Below are 17,216 nucleotides of genomic sequence, written 5' to 3'. Positions count from 1 at the left end.
TTCTAGCCTCTGTGTCTTTATCTTGCTGTTTCTACAGCCAGATGCCTGGCCACTTCTCTCAGTTCATCCTTCAAGGCTCCACTCCAGCCTCCCCTCCTCCAAGAGGCCTTCTCTCTGTACACCAACAGTTTGAGTATCCCTCATTCTTCTCGCCGTCCCGTGCTGTTTCTCCTGTCATGCTGCCCGTGCAAGAATCCTTCACCTAAGATCCATGCAGGCATGGACCACGTCCTCTTTTCCAGTGCCCTTCCCAGGAGTGGTAAGCTCAGGGCTGGGCACAGAGAGACACACATGAAGGTGTATGGAGTCAAACTGAAGGCACAGCCTGCTGTCTTTATTTCTTCTGTTTTGTCTGTTTGTTTTAGGTTCCACTGGAAGGCTAACTCTTCAATTCCTCCCCTCCCCAACTAGTACCACCTGAGTGCAGCTTCTCACTCAATAGATCCCACGATTACAAGTCTGACTATGAGAAAGCACAGGCAGTGGACACAGCAAGGATTTTGGAGTCAGACAAATCTAGACTAAAATCCCATTTCTGATAGGTTGAACCATATGAAATTGCCATCCCTAGGCCAAAACCAACTGACTAGCAACTGTTTCATGTGGCTCCATTTAAAATCAGGCAGCTGGTCTGATTTCTTTTACACTGAGCTTCTTCATTTGTGAAGTAGGGGTAGAGCCTCATTTACAGAGTTGGGAAGAGAAGACAATGAAGCCGTGTGGAATTGTGGGTAAAAGCCTCAGTTCTAGAGCCAGGTTTGAACCTCGCATCCACCTTCTTATTGGAGTTTCTATTTGCGAACAGCAGAGTGCATCATAGCTAGTTTAAGCAGAGAAAGAATACATTCTAGGATGTTGGCCAGCTCGCAGAATCTCTGGAGGGCTGCAAGAATGAAGCCTAACTGTGGGGCATTTTTAGTGAAAGCCCCACTGCCCTGTCACTCAGTCCCAGTGGCATTTCTGGCTGATGTCAGAGGCTCTGTCACTCCTATCCCCAAAGTACTGGATGCTTTTGCCACTGCCTCGGCCACAAGCTCAATTGTTCCACTTAGCCACCTCCGTCTGAATCCAGGTTTTGCATAGGTGTGTCTGATCAATGTCACCTGGGTCATGTACTTGAACCAGGGTCACAAAGGGGTCTGAGGATGAAACTTTTCTGGTTTTTACCTGGAGAGTGTTGGACTTATAATGCCAGAAATAATCAAAATGTAGGAGGGCACTCCAAATGACAGCTATTTGCTACTGCTTCTTACTAGCTCTACGATTTCCAGTAGGTAACTTTTCCTCTCTGGATCTCAGTTTTCCTATCTGTAGCATGGGGATAACAGTAATATGTATTTCATTGGATTGTTGTGTAAATTCTTAGGACCAACTCTATTTTCTGATGTCAGGATCATGGATGAAAGCCCCGGACTCATGGTTTTTTATGTTTCCGTGGGTGAATACCTCCTCTGCACTAATGAGTTTCTGCCTGAGAGCGAGTCCCTTGGGAATGGCCCCAACACGCAGCACAAGGTCTAGCACATTTTACAGGAGGTATCTGTAGAATGACTCAGTGGACTAGACCTCCGGAGCTAGATCTTCCCCTTCCCCACACTGCTTGACAATATTCTCTCTCTTGGTGGCCTCAGAAAGGCGTCACCACTCCTGTTTTCCTTCTTTTGCCCTTCTGCCATGTGGATCATATAAGATCAGAGTGTGGAGGCTGGGGAGGGGGAAGGGTCAGTCAAATGTTGGGGGTTGAATGCTGCCTCCTGCTTTGGAAACATTTCTCTGATTGCTAAGCACAGCTCAGCAGGCTTCCCTGGCTTAGGACGAAAAGAAGGGAGAAGCAAACACCCTTCATTTTAATTAAAGCCAACTTTACATTGTTATTACATTTGCCTGTGTTATTGCACGAGCTTACAATAAAGTTATATGGCGCCCCCAGGGCGGCTTGAGCTGCGTGATAGAATGTGTCCAAATTCAGCACTCCAGGATTGTGCTTGGCTTCTCTGCAGGGTGAACCAGAGCCAGCCCAAGTCTTCTCTGGGGCTTCAAGCAATTGTACAGGCTCAGAACTGTTAGCAGTGCCTTATTTATGTTTCATTCATTTGAAAAACATTTATGGAGTCCTTTCTATGTGCCCAGCAGTGGACTAGGTGCCCAGGCTAACTAACATTGGTATATTGCTGCATGCTCCCAAGAGTACATATACCCTGGTCACCAGGACCTGGCCTTGACCAATCTCTATCCAGCAACACAGGGCTCCATGTGGTCACCCCCTACTGCCCACTCAAACGCTTATTCTGTTCTCTCTTCTTTTTCTCTGAAGAGGCATCAGTGATTAAACTAATCAATCCCTTACGTTGAGCAATTTCCCAAGTTCCTTCACATCTGACATCTCTTCTCATTCTCACAACACTCCTATCCAGATCCTTCTTGTCTTCAAGACTCAGTGCAAATGCCACCTCCTTGCAGCCTTCCCTGGTCACACCTTCCTTGGGCCCACTGGTGCTCCCTTTGCCCCTTTTTCATGGATCTCATCACAGGTCTTACATTTTTTTAAAATTAAGATTTTTTTGCCCTGGCCAGTTGGCTCAGTAGATAGAACGTCGACCTGGTGTCCTATGTTCAATTCTTGGTCAGGGAACACATAGGAAGTGACCATCTACTTCTCTTCCCTTCCAGCTCTCCTTCTCTCCCTCTTCCCCTCTGTGGCCAGTGACTCGGTTTGTCCGAGCGTTGGCCTCAGATGCTGAGGATAGTTTGGTTGATTCAAACATCGTTCCCAGACGGAGCTTGTCAGGTCAGGATGCATGCAGGAATCTCTCTCTCTATCTCCCCTCCTCTCACTTAGAAAAGAAAATTAAGGTTTATTACACATACACTGAAATAAATGTGCAGATCTTAAGTGTGATCAGATAAGTTTTGACAAACATATACACCTATGTAACTACTACCCAAATCAAGACATAGAATATATCTATCAGCCCAGAAAGTTCCTTCATGACTCTTCCCAATCAATTCATCCCCCAGAGGCAACCAGTGTTCTGACTTCTAACACTATAAATGAATTTTTGCCTGTTCTTGAACTTTGCATACATGAAGTCAAATAATGTGTATTCTTTTATGTCTGGTTTCTTTCACTCAGCATAATGTTTTTTAGCTTCATCCATGTCATTGGTGGACTAGTGGTTTGTTCTTTATGATTACTGAGTTGTATTGCATTGTATGGATATAACTTTCTTTGTTTATTCAGTTCTTTGGGTAGTTTATGGTTGGAGGCCATTATGAATAAAGCTGCTATAAACATCTCTTGTATAAAAGAAATGAGCATGGCTTTATTTCTCTTGTGTAAATACCTGAGAGTGGAATAGACATATTTTTAACTTTTTATGAAACTGTCGAAGAGTTTTCCAACATGGTTCTACCACTGTGCAGCCCCACAAGCAATGTATGAGTATTTTGGCTGCTTGCTGTCCTTGCCAACATTTGCTATGGTCAGTCTTTTATCATTTTAGCCATTGTACTGGGTCTGTAGTTGTATCACTTTGTAATTTTCACTTGCATTTAGAGATGATTAATGATATCACATATTTTTTAATGCACTTATTGGCTATTTGTTTATCTTTTGTGAAGTGACTACTCAGTATTTTCTTGATTTTTATTAGATTGCTTGTCATTTTATTATTATTTTTTTATTTTTTTGACACAGAGAGAGGGACAGATAGGGACAGACACACAGGAAGGGAGAGAGATGAGAAGCATCAACTCTTTGTTGCAGCTCCTTAGTTGTTCATTGATTGCCTTTTCATATGTGCCTTGACTGGGGAGCTATAGCAGAGCAAGTGACCCCTTGCTCAAGCCAGCAACCTTTGAGCTCAAGCCAGTGACCATGGGGTCATGTCTATGATCCCATGCTCAAGCTGGTGAGTCTGCGCTCAAGCCGGCAACCTCAGGGTTTCGAACCTGGGTCCTCCATATCCCAGTCCAACACTCTATCCACTGCACCACTCACTGCCTGGTCAGGCTTATTATTAATTTTTTTATACATTCTGCATACAAATAATAGACAAACTATATTGATTTTCTTACTAGTACCTTTTGATGAGTGAAAGTTTTAAAATTTGATTAAGTTCAATTTCACAATTTTTTACTCTATGATGATTTTTTAGTGCTAGTGATTTTTGCCTTGTCTAAAGTTATAATATATTTTCTTATGTTTTCTTCTAGAAGTCTTATAGTTTTCACTTTTAAATATAGGTCTATAACCAATTTTGAATTAATTATTTTTGGCATGAGTGAGGCAGTGATTGAGGCTCAGTTTTTCCCATGTGGATATCAAGTTTTCTAGCACTCGTTGTTGAAGAGACTTTTCTTTCCCTATTGAATTGGCTAAAAAATCAATTGGTGATATATGTATGGATCTATTCTAGATTTCGTGCTGTTATATTGATTTACTTGTCTATCTTTATGCCAGTTCCAACTTATCTTGATTACTGTAGCTTTATGGTAACTTTTGAAATCAAATAGTCTTTTTTTATTGATTTAAATTTATTGTGGTTACATAGATTAAAGTGATCCCACTGAATACAACCCCCACCTCCGTGTTCCCCTCAACATCCCCCTTGCCCCCCCTGCCCCCAACGCCCTCTCCCCTTCCCTCCAGGATTTGCTTTTCTGATCTCTATAATGCTGTGTTATGTATATATAATTTCACCAATCTCGTTCCCTTCTCTGATCTCATCCTCTCATCCCCTTTCTCTCTGTCCACTTTCCCTCTGGTCCCTTTGATCCCGCCTCTACCTCTGTTCTGTTCCTCAGTTCACATTGTTCATTGGATTCCTCATATGAGTGAGGTCATATGATATTTTTCTTTCTCTGCCTGGCTTATTTCACTTAACATAATAGTTTCCAGGTCCATCCATGTTGTTGCAAAAGGTAAGATTTTTAAATCAAATAGTCTTAAATGCACTAATTGTTCTTTTTCAAGATTGCTTTGTCTATTCTAGGGCCTTTGCTTTTTCGTGTAAGTTCTTCAAAAGAGGCTGTTGTGATTTTGATTGAAATTATATTGAATATATTAATTTATTTGGGGGACATTTAAATAATATTAAACCTATCAATCCATGAAAATGATATACCTTTTCATTTCTTCATGACTCTTTAATTTCTTTGAGCAATGTTTTCAGTTCTCTGTATAGTTGTCATGCACATATATTGCTAAATTTATCCTTGTTTTTTGATGTTATTTTAAATGATATTTAAAATTTTTAATTTTCTAGTTGTTCATTGCATATATATGTATTGATTTTTAACATTTACCTTGCATCTTAAATTTTTGCTAAAGTCTTATTAATTTTAATATTTTTTATAGATGCTTTAGAATTTTTGCTGTTCAGAATGATACTGACTATGAATAAAGACAATTCTGTCTTGCAATTTTCTTTTCTTTCTTCCTTCCTTCCTTTCTTTCTAGAGGCAGGGAGAGAGAGAGAGGCAGGAACATTAAGCTGCTCCTGTATTTGCCCTGACCTGGGAATGGAATCAGCAACCTCCATGCTCTGGAAGGACGCTTAAGAGCTATCCAGCCAGGACTTAACTTTTATTGATTTTTTTTTAAAAAAAAGAGATACAGAGAGATGAAGGGAGAGAGGGGGGAGGGGAAAGGGAAGCATTCATTGTTCACTCCATCATGCATTTTTTAGTTGCTTTTCATGTGTGCCCTGACTGGGGATCAAACCCAGAACCTTGTTTTGGGATGATACTCTTAACTGACTGAACGAACTGGCCAGGGCCTCTTTTTCTTGTCTTATTGCACTGGCTAGGATCAGTAGTACAATAGTGAATAGAAACAGTAAGAGTGGCATACTTGCTTTGATCTTGATCTTAGGATGAAAAGGACTTATTTCATTAATAAATATAATGTTAGTTGTAGGTTTCCCACAGATGTCTTTTTATCAGATTGAGAAAGTTCTCTTCTATTCCTAGATTTCTTGAGAGTTTTACTGTGAGTGGGTGTTTCATTTCATCAAATAAATGTTCAGCATGTGTTGTAATTATTACTTGATTTTCTTCTTTTTCTTCTCCCTCTCCTTCTTCTTTTTTTAGGTTAGAGGAGGGAAGATAGTGAGGCAGACTCCCACCTGCTCCTCGACCAGGATCCATCCAGCAACCCCATCTGGGGCCAATGCTCGAGTACTGGGCTATTTTTAGCATCTGAGGCCGATGCACTCCAAAGGAGCTATCCTCAGCACCAGGGGCCATGCTTGAACCAATTGAGCCACTGGCTGCAGGAGGGGAAGAAGGAGAAAAGTGGCAGAGGGAGAGGAGGACAAGCAGATGGTCACTTCTCCTGTGTGCTCTGACCAGGAATTGAACTCGGGATGTCCATACACTAAGATGATACCCTATCCACTGAGCCACTGGCCAGGGCCTGATTTTCTTCTTTATTGTATTAATGTGGAGAATTAAATAAGCCAACATTGCATTTCTAAGGTAAATTCTACTTGGTTGTATATATATATAATACATATATTAGCTATATTACATATATATTTGTATATAAATGTATTAATTTGATTTGACAATAATTGTTGAGAATTTTTGTGAGGAATATTGCTCTGTATTTTAAAAAGTTTTATAATGTCTTTGTCTGGCTTTGGTATCATCAGAATTATACTTATCTTATATAATAAGATGGAGAAGTTCTCTCCTCCTGTATGTTCTGAATGAGTTTTATATTATTTACTCAAATATTTGAAAAAAATCATTATTAAAAATATTTGGAGTTTTATTTATGGGGATTTAAAAATTATGAATTCAATATTTTAAAGATATAAGGCTATTAAAATTTTCTGTTTCTTCTGTATCAGAATTGGCAATTTCTGTTTTTTAAGAAATTGTTCATCTAAGTTGTTGATTTAATTATCATAAAATTGTTCATAATATTCTCTTATATCATTTTCATGTCTGTAGGATCTGTAGTGATGTCTTATATTTTATTTTTATATTGGCAAGTTGTATCTTATTTTCTTCTTCAAAATTGGTGAGGGGCTCATCAATTTTATTAATCTCTTCATAGAGCCAGATTTTGAATTCAGTGGTTTCTCTTTATTGTTTTTATTTCAATGCATACCTCTCTTACCTTTAATATTTCTTTCTTTCTACTTACGTTGTCTTTTTCTAGATTCTCAAGATGGAAACTTAGATAATTGATTTAAAATCATTCCTCTTTTTAAATATAAACATTTAAAGTTATAAAATTTTCTCTAAGCCCTGCTTCAGTTACATCTGATAAATATTGTTGTATTTTCATTATCATTCAATGTTTATTCACTTTTAAATCAGGTTTATGTTCAACTGTCAGTTTCTTGGAGTATTTTCAATCCATATAAATTAGTCCCTTCATTTCTTAAGTGAGAAGTGGAGAGGCAGAGAGACATACTCCCACATGCACCCCAACTGGGATGCACCCAGCAAGCCCCCTATGGGGGTAATGCTCTGCCCATTTGGGGTCATTGCTCTGCTGCTCAGCAATCAAACTATTTAGTGCCTGAAGCAAGGCCAAGGAGCCATCCTCAGCACTCAGGGCCAACTTGCTCCAATCAAGCCATGGCTGTGGGAGAAGAAGATAGACAGAGAGAGAGAAGGGAAGGGGTGGAGAAGCAGATGGTTGCTTCTCTTGTATGCCCTAACCAGGAATCAAACCTGGGACTTCCACATGCTGGGCTATCACTCTACTGCTGAGCCAGCAGACCAGGGTCAGGAAAAGAGCTCTTGAATTTATTTATTTTTTATTTTTTTAAGGTGAGAGGAGGGAAGACAGTGAATCAGACTCCTGCATGCACCTGACTGGTATCCACCCAGCAATCTCTTCTGGGGCCAGTGCTAAAGTACCAAGTGACCTTTAGTGACTGAGGCTGATATGCTCCAAGGGAACTATCCTCAGCACCTGGGGCCATGCTCTAACCAATCAAGCCACTGGCTAGAGGAGGGGAACAGGGAGAGAAGGGGGGAGAGAAAAGGGGGAGAGAAGCAAATGGTCTCTTCTCCTGTGTACTCTAACATGGAATTGAACCTGGGACGCCCATATGCCAGGCTGACACTCTTATCTACTGAGCCACCGGCCAGGGACAAGCTCTTTAATTTTAAACCTGGCTGCTCCGTACTATTATTTAAGGACCTTGGACAAAAGAATTCCCTACTCTGAAACTTGGTTTTCACATCCCAAAAGTGGGACTTAAATACTCACTTCCTAGAGTTGCTGTGAGAATGATATGTGAGAGTCAGTTCATGTAAGTGGCTCTTATAAAGCAACCCCTCTCCTTTAGGTAATTTTCACTGGGTTCCTGAAATGCCTTTGCATCCATTATATTCTCTGTGATGACTTACCTCTCACTGATAGCGGACAAAAGAGAGAAAGTGGATGGCACAGCTTGGAGGAGTGTGGAAACCTTCCAGCTGCCATTGTTCCATCATAGCCAGGCTCCTAGCATATAAGAAATGGTCCTGGCCTCATGGGGACAGTCTGGGGTGAGGTCAGCTGATATCAAACCACAGCATTTACTGTGTGCTTGAGAATAATGACAAGCCAACAGTTACTCTTTACTGACTGCTATTTATTATTTATTCTGTAAATAAAACAGATCTGAGTCCAAGTTCCCTGCCACATTCCTGGAGGTTCCTTCTTCTAGGTCATGCCAGTTTCCCTTCCTCTGATCTCTGGGAGGCTGGATCATGCTCCCTGTACCCCAGTGTCTGGTTCTGATTTCACTCCAACTCACACCTCCTCTGAACCCCCTCCCTTAATATCAGTAGCAGCAAAGATTGTATATAGTGTGATCTGACTCCAGCTGCTCTTTTTTGTGTATCTCCTGCCACTTATAACCTACATCCTGCACCTCAGTCCATTAAAAACCTTTGCTAGAACATGCCCCAAACCATCCTACCTCTAGGCCTCTGCTTATGCTGTTCCCTTTGCCTGGAATATCCTTCCATGAAATCCCAATTGGCTCTTGACCACAGATCCCTGCCCACTTTGATGATTTTCCCAAGACTACTTAACTTGTCCAGACCCGTGTTGGTTTGATGGACCATGAAGTCATGACTCTTAAGTCCAGTACATCTATCCAGAATATGGGTGCTAGATTTAGTAAATAAAAATACAGAATGGCAAATTAAATTTGTATTTCATATAAGCAACAAGTAGTTTTTAATATAAATATGTCCATTTAATGTTTGGGATATACTTATACTGAAAATTATTTATTGCGTAACTGAAATTCAGGTTTAACTGGACACCCTGTATTTTATCTGGCAAGGCTATGAGTTTGTAAGCTCTGCAACCTTTTGGGAAGGGTGATACTTTTGTTATGGCCTGGACTGGGAGACTGCTTTATAGACTGCTGCCCAGAGAACGGAAGGACGCACCCAAGTTCACAAAGTATGGGCGTGGCAGAAGGAAGGCTGGAACTGAGGGCCCCTGATTTCCAACCCATAGCTCCCCCCTGGGCCAGCAGCTCTTGCTGTGGGCCGATGGAGCGGCTCAAGTTCCCATTCTCTGCCCCTGACCTGCCCTTGGACGACTTCAGAGGGGGGGTCTGATGATGAAATGTGATCCTGCCATAAAATCTATACCAAACCAGCTCTTCTCACAGCCCACCAGCCCGCCTCAAAGGGGGGTGCCTAATCCCCATTTATGGGGCTGAGCAGCTGGGCCCAGTCTGAGTCTTTGAATGTGAGCTTGGGGTGCCCTGGGTCAGCCCAGCCTTGGCCAGAGGAACCTGAGAGTGAGGGCACTTAGGGAGGCTAAACAAGTTGAGGGGCCAGCCAGCCATGGGCCCCTAGAGGGGCTGAAGATGGAGGGTCAACATGGACACATCCTTCCAAATGTGCATGAAGAGCTTGGCTTTATTCCCGCAGCTGAGAAGAGATCCTGGAGGGTTCAAAGCAGGGAGCAACATGGCCAGTCCTACTGGAAAGATGGGTTGGAGACCTCTTGGTTAGAAGACCCTGGAAGTAGTTCAGGCAGAATGATGACAGCTCTGACTCTGAGAGTGACACAGAGTGGAGAGGGGTGAAGGGATACCAGGGCGGTTGGGAGGTAGTGATGGGCATTCGGGGTGATGCCACCTTTCTGGATTGGGTGATGTGGTGGGTGGAAGTGCTGATGCAGAGACAAAGAGCAGTAGAGAGGGTGTGGGAAGAAGGTGGGTTCCTCTGGGTATGCTGAGCAGTGGGGCGTGTGGGACGCTCAGTCAAGGTTCCAGAAGGCAGAGATGAGCCTGGCGTCTGGGAAGAGAGCTGGGAGGCAGTGATGTAGGTGCGCATCATCAGCTTACTGAGCAAAGTGGGAGAAGCAGAGAGGGTCTAGGAATGCCCAGGAATACCCTCATAAGGATCTGGGCCAGAGCAGAAGGGTCCCCACAGGGGAGATGAGGAAGGCAGGCCACCAAGGGAGGAAGAAAACCAGAAGAGGAAGTCGTGGGAGCCAAGGAAACAGTGCTCGGGGAGCCCTCGGGCCCAGCTTTCACTAGATTTAGCAGCAGGGAGTGGGGTGGGCTGCTCGCAGGTTCCAGAGGGTGTGCTGCTTTGCCAAGGAATGGGAAGTGAGTTTGTATAGATATTGAGTGTAGACAACTCAATGAAGAAGATTGATTGTGAAGAGATTTGGGGGATGGTCTGACAGAAGGGGTGCAATAATTGGAGGAGAATGTGAGCTTAAGGGACAGGCTGTGAGATTCTTAAGGATGCTTGAGGGCTGATGAGAAGGAGGCAGTAGGAAAAAGAGGTAGAGGGCGCTTTCCCACCTTCCCGACTGCAACCTACAGTTAGACTTACATTTCCCTCCAGACTGGGACATCGACACACATGGGAAACAAAATCTTCATGACAAATACTCCCCTTTCCTAAAGGGTTTAACACATTCCGATATCTTCTCTCCTATTTTACTTTTTTAAAACTGCTGGTCACAACACCTCAAATTGATTTGTGACCTTCTTAAATGGCTTGTCATGGTCAGTTTGAGAAAACCAGAGGAAAGGGTATGGGTAGAGAGGAGGGGAGCCAGCAGGGTAAGCCATATGGGATAGTAAGGGGAGAGCTTGGCTTCCCATGAAGGAGGGATCCCATTTGTTATTCCGATAGGAAGAAAGGAACCGAGATTCAGAAGAAGTAAGTTTTGTGGCTGAAAGTTGATGGCTTCTGTTTTCTCCTTGAAGGTCACCTGTTGAGAGGGCAGCAGAAGGAAGAGAAAGGTTGGAGGTTCTGAGGAGGTGGGAAGATTTAAATAGCCACTGTGGGGTTCAGGAAGAACAGGAGAACAGTTGCCTTCCCTGGCACTTTGAATCTTGATGGAGATGGGCAGCCATGGATTTTAAAATATTTTTTATTGAATTTATTGGGGTGACATCGGTTAATAAAATTTTACAGGTTTCAGCTGTACAATCTATAATACAAGGGCAGTCATGGATTTAAGGTAGCACTGATTTGATTCAGATTTTAGTGAAGTTTAAGCAAGGGAGTTCCTTCTTTTTCGGTGAGGAAAGACAAGTAAGACCTGTCACAGAAAAAAGGCTGAGGATTCTTTGCTGAGTGAATGAATGAGCAAACAGCTCAATGAACAAATTTATCAATTCAGCAAATATTTATTAAGCACCCACTATGCACCAGGTACTGTTCTCAGAAGGAAATACAGAGGTAGTAAAGGCAAAATTCTTGCCCTTTTGGAGGCAACACGTGTGTTGGATCTTTTAGACTTCATCAGGCTTTTCTGAGGATTCTTCTTTACTCTCTCTTTTTTAAGGCACTAACCCCGTGAAAGATATAGGGGGATGTTCATCATCAAGGCACATCCCTGTTTGTGTTCAATTTCAGCCAAAGATAAAGGAGCAAGGGTACATGGTCTTTATTTTCTCCAGTTCAGAGAGGCAGAGTGACTTGTCCCAAGTCACACAGCTCATCAGCAGAGCAGCTGGGATGGGTTGGGGCAGCAGTTTCCCATGCTTAGTGCGACCTACTCTTGCCTTTCACACAGCAGTGTCTCCACAGACCTTGACTTATGTAGGTGGTGGGGTGGGATGGTGGCTGCTTGGGCTTCAGCTTTCTAGAGGGAAGTCTTGATACACTTCTCTTGTTTCCTTGGAGGGGAGCAAACAGAATGTCTGTGTGACCTCAAAAGGAGCGGGTTCATTAGACTGATGAGAGCCAGTGGGAGGTTAGGGTGTGTTCAGGACCCAACCCACCCCAACTCCCACATGCAGACACCAGGAAGGGTGTAGGAAATGGGAAACCAGTATTTTTTAAAGTGTGTGTGAGCACAAGTGCATACACAAAGACATGCAGCAACAGGTACTAGTGCTTGTGCAAACACTACTCTACAGGTTCTTATTCAGACTCACAGGCATGGATGTACAGTCACATGTGTAGGTACACACACAAACACACTCGTGTTCATATCGAAATGCTTAACCAGGCACAGGTTATACACATCCAAAAGGACATACACTTTTTTTTCCAACCTATTATGTCTTTGTTTTATTTATTTAGTTCTTTTTAAAATTTACTGTTCATTATTGTTGACATACAATAAGACATTCACATTTTAAACAGGCATCAGTGCAGGTGGACATCTTTGAGCATATTCAAATGCACATACATTAAGTGCGTACTCACATGTGTGTAAATGAGCACACACACACACACACATACAGAATCAAGTCTAAACATGCTCCTCTAATCCCTCTTCCTCAGCCTCTGATTCTGTGCTTTTACTAATGACCACATGCTCTCTTTTGCCTCAGGGCTTTTGCACAGGCTGTTCCTTCTCCTAGAATGTCTTCCACCAGCTACCTGAAGCACCCACTCAGTACCCTCTATGTCTCCTCTCATAAGTCTCCTTTCATAACACTCAGCCTCTTCTAATTGCTTGCCTGTCTCCCCCTCAACTGTCAGCTGTTTTGTTTATGGCTCTAGACAGGAAGAGCTTCACAAATACCAGTTAATGAATAACTACTGCATATGGAGTACTTAGTGTACACCAGGGACTGGAGCAGGTGGATCCAGGTAGTGACTTTGTTTTGCTGTCCCATTTTATAGAGGAAAAAGAGGAGTACCATAAATGTCAGAGCTGTGATTTGAACCCACGATGGAATCTTTCCACTCAACAGTGTTTCTCTGGTTTTCCTCTTCCATTGAGTCTGCATGTCTAGACTTACTGAGAATGGATCCCCCACGCGGAGACCCATTCCTCTCTCCCGCACCTCTTGCTCAGGTGCTTCCACACCTCCCTAGCTGCCACCGGAGGTCCCTGTGTTCACATCTCTTTCGGGTTTTCCCTAGCCTGCCAGCTCTGTTGTGGCATCAGGTTGGGGGCGGGGTGTCTGAGCTAAAACTTCTCTGGCTGGAGCAAAAAGAAACCCCTGGGGACGGGTTTGGAGGGTGCTGCTGGGGGCGGGATTATTTAATGACAGCGAGGTCAACCGTCCCAGCGCTCTCCTTGGACAGAGGACGCGCGCAGCCCGCGCTGAGAGCCGCGGGTGGGTCGCTGCCCAGCCGCCGACCGCCTGGGCAACCAGCGACCGCGGACGCCGGCCCGGTGTCAGCGCGCTGCCAGCCTCCGGCGCGCGGGAGCCAACCAGCCGAGCCGGTGGCCCGGAGCCCGGAGCCCAGGAGGTGGGGGAACAGTTGCCAGTCCCCGCCTGGCCCGCGTGCGACATGCCGGGCGGGCGGCGAAATGTCTTTTCCAGATTAGGGGCCCAGCCTGCGCTGTTGACACAGTCATAAGTTTTAATGAGAAATTTTGAGTATTTGTGTGGGAGACGCAGCCTCTGTGTGCACAGATGCCGTGGACTGGCCGCGGGGGATTGGGGGTGGGGGGAGGGGGGAGGCCGGCCTCCCCGGGGGCCGCTGCTGCCACAGGCCCAGCATGGATTCCTTTCAGGCGAAGGGGAAACATTTAAACCCGCTCACCTTTGAACTGCCAGGGACGCTGTTTACCTTGGCTGCCCGGATGGCAGTTTTACAGATATTAAATACCGTTCTGAGGGTGATCTGGGGCCTCCTTAAATCCCCACCCCCTCCGGGAGAGGGCTGGTCTGGGCACGGGGAAGCCTTGGGTCGCCCATTCTTTCAGTTGTCAGCAGGATGTCTTCCCCAGGCAGGACTTTGAAAGGGTGTCCTGAGCCCAGGTCTGCAGACAGTGTTCTGTATTTGGTGCTGGGGAGCCACCCTGGGGCTCCGCCAGTGCATCTACTCCCCAGCTCATTCATCTCGTAATTCGATTTTCTGTGTGGGGGCAGAGTGGTGTGGAGGAGGTGGAGGGCTGTCTGGGCCCGGCTCACACATTTATCGATCTCTGCATGTAGAAAGGGATGTCTCAAGTGTAGACACCTCCTAGGTAGAGCCCAGGTTGCCTGGCTCCCATCTTCTCAGGGGATGGTGGAGAGATTCCGATCCCCAAAGATCTACTTAGGACAGAGGAGGGCTCTGCCTGAGCCCCAGGCTTCAGCCTGGCGGTCAGAGGACTCCCTGCAGAGGAGCAAGCCATGTTGATTTTACGGGGAAGGCTGCTATGCACATTTCAGTGCTGATTTATTGGTTTTTAACTAGATCCTTATGCTGGGCTAAAAAAGCCATCTTGCACTTTGCAAGGCTCTGCTGACTGCTGCCGAAAATGACACACAGGGGCTCCTCCTGCTCCCCGCCCCTCCACCAAAAGGGCCATGGTGGAGGTGTAAGTCTCGAGTCCTGTTCTGAACCGGGAGCTTTAGCCCTCAGCCTCCCAGCCACTGACCACCTGCAGCGTGCACTGGGGTGAGTGTGTTTGTGTGTGTAAGAATTTATGGACTTGAAGGGAGGGCCTGGGAGAGGGGGAGGACCTATACTGAGCCCTGAAACATACTGCCCACTTTTTTTTCCCCATAGGCCTCACAGAGCACTTGTCATATTTTTAAATTAACTTTGGAGTCAGACAAATCTAGATTGACATCTTGGTTACTATCTTAGCTGTGTGATTTGGATAGGTTAGGTAACCTCTCTGATTCCTGATTCATCATTTTTGGAATAGGTATAACTCTTACCTAGGATGTGGGGAATCACATGAAATGCTGTATGAACTGGACTAACCCAATGCCCAGTACACAGAGGGGGTTTAGTGATTAGATTATTTTCTGATTTCTTTCTTGTAACCCTGGCTGGTCACTCCTGGTAAAGGGGAAACTTCTAACACCAGGGTGGGTGACTCATGCTACCTCCCAGTACTACCTTCAGTGCTTCATGATCCACGTGGAAAATTTTATATGACTATATACCATCAATTTATAAGTTTTAAGGCACTTTTAACCCATTAGCTCATCAAATCCTCATAAAAGTTCTATGAGAGAAGAGACTGAGTCAAAGAAGGTAGCAAAATCAATTTACCCAGTTAGATAAAGGGATTTTATCACAGAACCATGATTTGAACCTAGAGCAGACAACTTCTGGCTTTGAACTCTTTTCTTGATGTTATGGCTGCTTCTCCTGTTATTAAACATTGCTCCTCTTTTCAGGGAGAAGGGCTTCATGGAAAAGGAGGATCTCAGGTAGAGAGATCTTGGGCACACAAATGGGTACTTTTGGGCATAGGCGCAAAGGGAAGTTGTCTAGGGGCTAGAGACCCACATGGATACCTGCCTGTAGGAGAGACTGCTCTGGCCAGCCCTGGAAGAGAACAGGGTGGGCACAGTGAAGACAGGTCTGATTGAGACCCCCAGAACTCAAGGAGCTGAAGGAGGACGCTGGCCGCATCTGCAGAATCCATCAGGCGGCTTGATGGGTCGCCGTTAAACAAAGATGGGATAAGGTTACATGTGTTTTCCGTGGGAGTTGGCTCCAATTTCAGCCTGATGATTTAGTCAGGTGTAAGCATGAAGTTTCCAATTTAGAGAAATAAATCTCCAGTGATTTTATTATCCCCTGTTTTACCCTGACACCCAACTTCACCCCGGCCCCCTGTCAAAGCCCTCATGATGTGTTTATATAGGGCACACTGTAATTGATTGGCGTGCAATAGAACATGACACAGAAAATGTGGCCTTCCCCACCAGGCCCAACTCTGGGAGCTTCCATATTTCATCATCCCCCGGGCCCAATCCCAAACCCCCACTCACTCTGGCTGCAAATTCCTGGGATTCTGGGTTGTCTGAGAACAGGAGCACAAGGCCAACGGGTCCAGCCAGGCACCCCAAAGTGGGCTCAGAGGGCATTTTGGCCTGGAGATGTGGGGTGAAGGACATTGGAGGAGGCATCTGCCCTGGGGGAAGACTGGTTGGGGTGGCTGGACTAATGACCCCAGAGGTCCTGCCTTTTCTGGGAGTTACAGAGATGAATCATCCATTGCTCTAAAGCTTGGTAATTCTAAAGGGCTAAACTTCTGAGATGGTCAGTTTCTAATAATCTGTTGTTTCAATTGACGAACCTATGGTCCTAGATTTATGAGTCTATAGTAATAATATAATAATAAAAAATATGTAATACCATGGTAATATGAACACAAATACATGTGGATTTTAATAATGATGTCAATGCTAAAATCCATCTCCTTTCCAATACTATCATTTATTGAGGGCTTTCAACGTACTCAGCACTATAGTAGGTACTATACATAATTCTTTCATTCTCCTCTAAGAAGGCATTGTAATCTCCATTTTCCATATGCTGCCATTGAAGATCAGAGAGAGTAATAACTTGTTCAATGCTACACAGTTGATGTCTGGTTTTTTTTTTTCTTTCAGATTCTGAGATTTTAGCATTTTTGCCTATAAGGCAGCCAGGACACGTGGAGAAAACAGAAGCAACCCCAACCACAGATGTTGTTATTAGGAGTGTGCCTAATAAGTGGTCACATTTTTAGCTCAATTGTCATTGATTCTGTCCCTAGTCCTCGGTGAGGTATTAAGGTAGAGAAACCCAGGATTCAGTGTAGAGAACGAGGGCTCAGTCTTCGCCAAAAACAAATGATGGGTGAGTTCGCTTCTGATTCCTCTAGAATCCTACAGTTTCTTTGAAGGAAGGAAGAAGTCATCTAGCCCAACTTTCCAACCAGAATATAAATTCTTGCCTGCCCCAGTCCCCTGTAGGGATGCTTACTTTCTATTTGCACATCTCTGGGATAGGAAGCTTCTATGTTGTAATGATCTGAAAACTACTTTCCTGTAGCTTTGACTTAGGCATCCCAATTTTGTCCTGTAGGGCCA

This window comes from Saccopteryx bilineata, chromosome 3 (assembly GCF_036850765.1).
Source record: "Saccopteryx bilineata isolate mSacBil1 chromosome 3, mSacBil1_pri_phased_curated, whole genome shotgun sequence".
Classification (NCBI taxonomy): Eukaryota; Metazoa; Chordata; class Mammalia; order Chiroptera; family Emballonuridae; genus Saccopteryx; species Saccopteryx bilineata.
This window is presented reverse-complemented; position numbering follows the sequence as displayed.